General features: G+C 38.2%; 1 non-coding gene across 1 annotated transcript; it reads right to left on the bottom strand.

Moving 5' to 3' along the window:
• Window positions 1–7,375: 7,375 nt before the first annotated feature.
• On the bottom strand, window positions 7,376–7,448 carry trnav-uac (transfer RNA valine (anticodon UAC)). Its single transcript has one exon. It is a non-coding gene; the product is annotated as a tRNA-Val (tRNA).
• Window positions 7,449–8,182: the final 734 nt, after the last annotated feature.

The raw sequence follows: 8,182 nt of genomic DNA, 5'->3' as shown, positions 1-8,182 counted from the left end.
CTCAATTTTCACATTTAATGTTATTTTAAGTAGTTCTGTAGTTCATCCTGTGTCTACTATGTTCATCTTTTTTCTTCTGTTTTTTTATGGTCCTATAATAAGATTTTTGGCAATGTTTTATTAATTATTGCACTGTATGGTGTTAACACATGATGAATTACTCACACATGAACATAACGTGTCTGATTCATTGTATTTTCTCTTTCTGTCTTCAGTCTGTGTGGATGCAGTATTACAGAGAAACAGTGTCTCATCCTGACTTCAGCTCTGAAATCAAACCCATCACACCTGAGAGAACTGAACCTGAGTCTGAATCAAATAAAAAACACAGGACTGAATCACTTATGTGACGTACTGAAGGATTCACGCTGTAAACTGGAGAGATTGAGGTCAGTAACATTCACAGACAAGAATCAAAATGATGAAAATCACTTTGTTTAACTCTTATGTGCTGTTTAAGATCTTTTGAGACTCCAAATGATGTTTGCTGAAATAAAAACAAATGTTCCCTTTATCTAAATGACATGAGACTTTGTACGGTTGTCAACACCTGATAGATCTACAAATAGAAAATTAAATTGGATTGATATCTGGTTGTGTGTTAGTGTGAAAAAAGTCTCTCTCTGGAGACCCACATTCAAATGAGTGAGGAAATGATCAAATCGATACCTTTTCTTCTTAATTTATCAAATAAAATCAATAAATCCACCACAATTCAGACCACAACAAAATGAAGTGACTCTTCCACACATTTACAATTACACTCACATACAACCCCCAAAAAACAATCAATTGGAGACTATAAAAATGTTGATTTTGTTGTTACATAATTTGTCAAAATGTCTGAAGAGGTGACAACCAGCAATTTTAATTAATTTTTATAAACATAAAAAATATCATAAATCCTTAAACTACACAAATGTGGAGTAAAAACATTAAACGAACAGCACATAAGAGTTGAACAAAACACTTTATACTCAATATCTCATGATGAATGTGTTCACATTATATTTGTGAAAGATTCTTCATCTTAATGATTTGTTTGTAAGATGATCTCTCTTCCTCTGTTTGTCTCTTTCTAGTCTTTATGGCTGTGGCATTACAGATGTTTCTTCTTTAACTCAGTCTTTGACAAACACAAAAGCTCTGCAGTTTCTAAAATGGCTTGATCTGAGTTATAATATGATTGGAGACTCAAAGCAGAAGCTCATTGATGTGCTACGAGACTCAAACTGTGAACTGAGGTGAGTAAACTTCACTTTGTGATATTAAAGAGATTCATTTACCTCTGATATGTGAACAAATATATACTTTCAGATATTAGTGAAAAGAGTTGATCAAATGATCATCAAGCTTTATTTCAAAGGGTTTGTGTCAGAATGACATGTATATTGTAAGTTGATCAAAATGTTGAACACAAAGGAGGAAAGAGAAGAAAAGCAGACTGTCACAGCTTTGTACAGCAACAGCTGCTTTATTAATGAGATCAGTAATAGTGAATCATTCGAGTTTGAAATAGATTTGTTCAGATTGTAGGAAAACGCTGGTAAAATAAGAGCAGATTCAGCTTCAGCTCACAGTCGTCCAGCATCACATGATCAATGTCTCTGTCTCTTGTGTGTTTTTACTTTGACAAGCAACACGTCACATTACTTTACACTTACTTTCTGTAAGAGATAATGTAGCTCCAGCCGCTTGTTATCACAGAATAAACCCGACAAGGTGATCAGGACTTGTGTCCTCCTGAAGAGACTTATTCTGTGATAACATCCGGCTGCATCTGCATTATCACACTTATTATATGCTTTCTTGACACACAAGTGAAGAATTAGACACAATTTAGATTTAGCTAAACACTTCTGCTCAGTTAGCAACAACTTGAACAACAAGACACACTTTGAACAATGTCTCCTCAAGTCTACTATTAACAGGAATCTCCTGCGGTTTGGTTTGAGGGTAAATCCAGTCAGTAACTGAGGCACAAGCTAATAGCAGTTGTGTTTGAATGAAACGAGTGAGAGCGCGGTGCTGTGATACGAGAGAAGTCAAAGAAACGCCCGACTCAAATACCGTATGACTGTGTGTTATTCTGCTGCTAATGACACACACCTAATGAATAACACACCTCCGAATGTCACCACTGACCAATCAGAATCCAGTATTCCAGCGAGCTGTGCAATCATTTCACTTATTTACTGAGACCAATACAAACATGTTTAAACTAGAGACAAACAGCTTTATAGTGACACATTTAACTGAAAGAGTATAGTATACTATAGTATAGTATTAGTATAGTAACTAATTGTTAATTTGTTTCACTAAACTCTGATTATCTTCTTTCTTCACCAAAAGTATCTGATAGCGATCCATCACCGAAAGTCCCATCAATAACAAGAAATACCTGAAGGAGTTCAATTACCAGAAGCTGATAAATGCTGTGTATCATAAAGTGAAGTGTTCTTGAGAGGAGCAGTAAACATCAGCTGAAGATCCACAGAAGAGCTTCACTATTGTGTCTATGAGGAGAAATAAATGTGTGATAAATGTGTAAATGTGATCCATACAGGTGAAGAGACTCAGACTTTACAATCAAATAATGCAGCATGTGTGTTAGAAACATGATATTGAATGATTAATGTTGCTTTAGTATTCAAGCAGATGATCATTGTGTTTAATGTAAAGCTGGAACAGAGGAGGAAGAAGCTCAGATGAGTCTGTCTGGTTCTTCAGTTTAACAATATTTCTATTAAACTCATTCATAATGATTCAGATGTTTAAATGTGATTGTCAAGTGCAGCACTTAAATGTGTCAAAAGATATAAAGCAAATCTACAATGTGTGAAACTTATCTCATGTTTTCTGCACATTATTATTCTATTTTACTTTATATTTAGTTGTGTGTCTGTTGTTAATGTACATATATCCAGTATATAGTCTTTGTTCTGTGGATGGAGTCTCTCCTTCATCAAATCAACTAAACATTTTCACAAGTTAACAGCATTTGTGTCTTTCACTCTCCTCTAAATACTCAAACACATTTAGTCTTTTTAACACTTTTATATTTTCATGTAAATAAAATGCTACATACAGATAAAAACAAGTGAAAAGTTTACTTGTCTGTTAAGTATTATTAAACGGTTTTAAATATAGTCTAACTTGTAGACATGAAACATAAAGCATAAATAGTTTTTTTTATCTTTATTTTTCTCAGTTAATATATTTTTAAAGGTGCTGTACTTAATTGCACCGCATGAGTAGTTGTTGGTCAGAGATGTTTTGGAGCAGAAGATCTGCAGGATTCTGGAGGTTCATCATGTGGAAAGTTGATAGTTAGGTAAAGTGCTTCTGTCGTTCTCTAACATTCAGATCTGTAAAGTAAGGTGGAAAGGACACAGCTCTGATACAGAGTCATTCTAGTGTTGGACCTCCACATATTGTTCAGTGTTATAAAGCTGTTTCTGCTCTTGCTAATGCGTCTCTTGATGTCATTGTCTGTCCTCCATCATGTCTAATGATGAAGCCCAGGTCTACAAACTCCTCAATTCTACAGAGGTCTGCTCCTGTACTTTAATTGCTGAGGGGTTTGAGGTGTTCAGTGTTATCATCTCTGTTTTCTGCTTGTTGATCTTGGAGTCTAGTTGTCTGAGTCCAGATGTTTTCTCTGGTGAGGGTGTAAGAACAACAGCTAATCATCAGTGAAGTCAAGATCTTCTCTGGATAATGCTCGACTTAAACAGACAAACACTTCATGAGTCAACTGTCAGCTTTCCTCACAACAGAGAGCTCAGACTCGGATGTTGATAAAATAATCTTATAATATTCATACACCAGACAGGTGAGTATCTAGAGTACAGTATGCACAGTGTGTAGTGTGTCATTTAGGATTTCATTTGGATAGAAATTAAATCCAAGCAATGGCTATTTAGTTTTATTAATGAATCTAAATGAAACCGTCAAATGTTCAGCAAATGAACTTAATGAACTTTGATGCTTGAGCAGCAAATCAGCATATTGGTATGATTTATTTTTTCAGATAGCGAGCGGGACAAACAACTATGACTGGGACTGTCATACACGCACTGTAAAACCCAACAAGTTCACTTAACTCAAAAAAATTGTTGAAACAGATTACATCAAAATTTTTAAGTCAAATTAACTTAATATTTTTTAGTTCAATAAAATATATATTTTTAAGTGTCTGTTACCATACATTGTAAACCCTATTATAATAAAACGCTGTGAATGTTTAGAGTTTAGTTCTCGTGTTTCTGCTCGTTGTTGTGTGGAGAACGCTTCCACAAAAGGAGTTCATTCAGAGACACACTTCATGAGGATGGGGGTAAGTGCAACAGGACGGTAGTCATTGAAGCAGGATGGAGATGGCTTCTTTGGGACTGGGTTGATGGTGGTAGTTTTAAAGCATGTGGGAACAACAGCCTGACTCAGTGAGATGTTGAAAATGTCTGTGAAGACATCAGTGAGTTCTGCTGCAAAGTCTTTCAGTACACGCCCAGGGATGTTGTCAGGACTCGGAGCTTTGTGTCCATTGATCCTACTGAAGGATCTCCTCACACTGTCTGGGGTCAGCGTCATCTTCTGTCTTCAGTCTTCTGTGCAGTGGTGCTGTTTTGTTGCTCAAAGCGAGCGAAGAAGGTGTTCAGCTCATTTAGCAGAGAGATGTTGTTGTCACAGGTCCGTGGTGGGGGCTTGTAGTCCGTAATGGTCTGTATCCCCTGCCACTGGTTCCTAGTGTCTCTGCTGTTGCTGAATTGATGGGCTATCCTCCTGGAGTGCTGTCTCTTAGCCTCTCTGATGCCACGGGACAGGTTGGCCCTAGCTGTTCTCAGGCCCACCTCATCTCCAGCTCTGAAGGCAGCGTTCCGTGTCTTCAGAAGTCTGTAGACCTCCCCTGTCATCCATGGCTTCTGGTTGGCCTGGACAGTGATGTTTTTTGTGACCGTTACATCATCAATACACTTGTTGATGTAGGCAGTGACAGTCTCTGAGTACTCCTGGAGGTCAGTGGTGCTATTGCATGTGGCAGCCTGCTTAAACATGTCCCAGTCAGTTGTGTTGAAGCAGTCCTGAAGAACCTCTGATGATCCTTCTGGCCACACTTTAATCTGTTTTTGAACTGATTTGGCGACTTTAATGAGTGGTCTGTATGCAGGCATTAGCATGACAGTGATGTGGTCTGAAGCTCCGAGGGGGAGGGCTTTGTAAGCTCCTCTCTGTGTGGTGTAAACAAAGTCCAAAATGTTATTACCTCATGTTGGAGAGTTAATGTGTTGGTGTATTTTTGCAAACACACTCTTTAGGTCAGCATGGTTGAAATCCCCAGCTATGATGAGAAAAGCATCAGGGTGTGCTGTCTGCTGCTCACTGATGTGCTGGTACAGTTCATTTAGTGCGTCGTTCCTGTTGCTGCTGATGTTGAATGGGGGAATGTACACCGAAATGAGCAGTATAGCAGTATATTCCCTCGGCAGATAGAACGGTCGGCACTTAATAATCATAAACTCCACCAGGGGTGAGCAGTGTTTGCATATCACAAGAGTATCGCTTAGCCTAGCCCGGATACCTCCGCGCTTCCCCCTCTTCTGCTTCCTCTCACACCGCTTGTGGCGCCTCCGCTGAGGGCGAGATGCAGTAGTGGGGGTCGGTGATGGTGAAGGCCCCCGTAGCAGACCTAGATCCCGTAGCTGTTCCGCATGCTAAGAGTTTAACTGTAAAAAATGCGGTTCTGCCCACATCGAGCAGAAACTCGCGACTGTATGCGTGCTTACAGACAGGTAGACGCAATGACGACGTACAAAAACTCTGTGACTCACAAGACATAAAACACGAAAACACCGTTCTGTCGGGACAGAGAGAAGCCGCTGCGTGTGGACGCGCCGCCATCTTGTTTAGAATGTGTGTGTGTTTTGTGTTTGTGTGTGAAACTGATATTGATAATAAAACTTCTACTTTTTTCAACTGTTATATTTATCTAGCAGTAATGATGCATAATAACCTAATAAATGGCTGTTTACAGTCCTGCAATACTAACAGTTTAATTTTTCAGTTTGTTTGTGCACCCACAAAAGTGTTTTTTAGCACCAGCCTTCACTGATTCACACATTATAGAAACGAAAATGATGGTGTATAAAATGTATTTTTATAATCATTTATAATATTCAGGAGAAAGTCTGTGAAATGAGGGGCAGAAACTGAAAAGAAGAGGTTTTGTTCACTCTTAGAATAGGACACACTGGACTGAATCAGACACTGTTAAAAACAGACGAACATCAACAGGTTTGTGTGAAAACTGTGAGGAAACTGAGTCAGTGTTACGTGTGTTATTGGAGTGGAGGAAATATGAGGAGGAAAGAAGGGAAAGGATTCAAATGATAAAGACAGACATTGTAAACATTAATGATCCGAAGCTTTAAGGAAGTACTTGTGTTCAAACATCTCATGATTTACCTAAAAAATACAGGATTGATGGAAAGAATATGATTAATTTCTAAATGTCCATGTTTATCATACACTGCTCCACACTCTAGTCTCGTAAGTGGTATTAATGCACATTTAACATTAGTTGTCAGCCACCAATCAAATAAAAAAAGAAGCTTTTCTACAAGCAAAATCCTGACACATACTTTATTCCAGTTGGTGGCGGTAATGCAACAGTTTGGCTGCAACCCGCAAATAAACACAGAGGAGGAAGAAGTAGAGCCCAGCCGATGACGTCAGCACTCGCGCGCGCTTCAGTTTAGCGGTTTTCTGAGGTGAGTAGTTCGCTATTTTCAAGCAATTGTAAAATCCTCTTTACACCTTTTGTTTCGAGCAAACTCTTTACATAGAAAACTGTAAGATGTGGAAATACTCTGATGTTATGAATGCGGTAACATTAGAAATGTGTTCAGATTCATAAGGACAAATCACAATGTTTGATAAAGATGTGTTTCTATCAGCAAACAGTCAGAATGAGTGTTTATAGTCTGAGACTCATCAATATTATCAGCTGATGAAAATCCTCTTTATTTGAAAGTGAAAGTGACATTCAGCCAAGTATGGTGACCCATACTCAGAATTTGTGCTCTGCATTTAACCCATCCGAAATGCACACACACAGAGCAGTGAACACTCACACACACACTGTGAGCACACACCCGGAGCAGTGGGCAGCCATTTATGCTGCGGCGCCCGGGGAGCAGATGGGGGTTCGATGCCTTGCTCAAGGGCACATAAGTCGTGGTATTGAAGGTGGAGAGAGCTGTTCATGCACTACTGCCACCCACAATTCCGTCCGGAACCGAGACTCGAACTCACAACCCTTCGATTGGGAGTCCGACGCTCTAACCATTAGGCCACGACTTCCCAAGAGATCCAGTGTTCCCGCCCAGTTTCAAACTGGGGACCTTTCGCGTGTAAGGCGAACTTGATAACCTCTACACTACGGAAACGTTTCATGATAATAGATCCTGTTTTCACCTCATTCATTATACTGATGACTTCAGATCTGTTCATTGACACATTAAGATCATTTTATTGCTGTCAAGATCAGAAAACAACACGGTTATCAGTTATTGTGACATTACAAGATGAAACTATCACAACAGCATTTATTCATTAGTCTGTGATAAACCATGTTTCATATAAAACACAAAACTAAAACACATTCAGCTCAACTCAATTCAGTGGTGGTTTATTTGTACCTTGCAAATTTGTAAAATGATATTTCTATGTTTATTCTTTCACTTTTTCAATTCTTACATTGCTTATATTTGGCATCTTTTAATAGTTTTTTTCTTATATATTTATCTGTATGTATATTAATTAAAGAGAATATGAATAATAATAATAATAAAAGACTTATTGATTTTTATAATTTTGTTAGCTCACAAGTACGAGCATCAAAGCATCATGAAGAAGATAAATCTGCAGAGACAGAGTTTATTGAAGAACAGAGAGAACATGAGAGATCTAGTACCCTGCAGAACCAAACACACTGAAGAACAAACAGCTTGTGTTTATTCTTCATCCTTCAGTAATGAGACTGAAAAATGTTTTTGTGTGTGCATATATATATACATATATGTGTATGTGTGTGTGTGTGTGTGTGGATTTCATCAAATCGAAACAAATGAACACAACTGCACACAAATGTAACTTAGTTCTTATATTTATAATGTAAAGG

This window comes from Carassius auratus, unplaced genomic scaffold (genome assembly GCF_003368295.1).
Source record: "Carassius auratus strain Wakin unplaced genomic scaffold, ASM336829v1 scaf_tig00026821, whole genome shotgun sequence".
NCBI classification, from domain to species: Eukaryota; Metazoa; Chordata; class Actinopteri; order Cypriniformes; family Cyprinidae; genus Carassius; species Carassius auratus.
The sequence above is the reverse complement of the archived record's forward strand: the minus strand, read 5'-3'. Positions and strand labels throughout refer to the sequence as shown.